This window comes from Arachis ipaensis, chromosome B05, assembly GCF_000816755.2.
Source record: "Arachis ipaensis cultivar K30076 chromosome B05, Araip1.1, whole genome shotgun sequence".
Taxonomy (NCBI): Eukaryota; Viridiplantae; Streptophyta; class Magnoliopsida; order Fabales; family Fabaceae; genus Arachis; species Arachis ipaensis.
This window is the reverse complement of record NC_029789.2, coordinates 132,028,723-132,030,140: the sequence shown is the minus strand read 5'-3', so window position 1 is coordinate 132,030,140 and position 1,418 is coordinate 132,028,723.

Genomic DNA, 1,418 nt, shown 5'->3' with positions numbered 1-1,418 from the left:
CAAAAGATTAAGGTTTTATTTATTATTTTTTCTAAATATAAAAATATGGAAAAGTCTAGGGACCAACAATTTTATTGAATTTTGGCCAGCATGTAACCAGCAGAGAAAGGTGAGCCATTGGATGAAATCTCACACCAATATCACACCATTAAATCATCATTAATGACTATTTGATGACTATCAATCACAAAAGTTACTGGCCCTATTATTGCTCTAAAAATATTTTTGGAATACTAAGTCTTTGATCATCGAGTAATATCCACTTTACAACTAATTTTTTATGAATCTTATCCTACCGTATGATCCCAATCATGTTTTTTACCTCAATTTTTATGCATAACACATCTTTTTATAAATTATTACCAATCCTTTTGTTATTAAACAATGTTATTTGAAATTTTGAATCTATCTATCTATTTATTTACTTATATATTATATTACATAAAAATGATAATGTCTTTTTTATTTTGATAATGTTATTTTTTTTATAAATTTATATATAATACAATACCAAAAGTTTACGTAAAAAATATATTATAATATTATTTAATTTGATAAATTAAAGACTAATTTATTATGAATTTAAATTTTAGAATATACATTGTCACCAAAAAAAAATTTTAGAATATACATTCAAATAAGTTTTTAAAAAAATTTTGCATTGGATATTTTTGTTTTAAAAAAAGGTAATTATGTTGAAATCTTTAAACTTTATAAAAATAAGATATATAGGTCTTTGCGTCATACTTTTAAAGATCTATTTGTCCAAATAAAAATAACATATATAACTAAAGTCAGGACTCATATATTTTACTTTTATAAAATTCAAGAATCTAAATGTAATAAAAAATTTTTAAAGACAAAATGTCTGATGCAAAATTTTTCAGGACCTATTTGTGTATATACATTATATCTAAATTTTACCAATAAATTATTACATACATAAGATTTGAGTCTCTAACACTTATTTAAACGAATAAATAAAATAATAATATTATGCATTTAAGTTTTTTTATAAACTAAGTTAAACAATAAAATTTGGAATAATGTTATTCATAATTAATTTTTATTGATATTCGATCAACTTAATTAGACTCGGTTAGTAAACAAATTTTAATGTGCAGTATTATTTACAAGAATAATACTATATATTCAAGTCTTTTATGAACTAAGTTTAACTAAATTAAATAATAAAATTTAGAATAATATTAATTATAATTGATTTGGTTATGTTAAACCAACTTAATTAACTAATGAGTTATAACTCAAATGGCATAATCTTTTTATAGGTGTCAGATTCAAGTTTTCCTATTTTTGGTAAAAAAAAAATTTAACAAAAAAATTTAAATATATAGTATTATTCCAATAATTATTGTCCATAAATTTCTGATTTTATTTTTAACTGAAACAAAAACGTT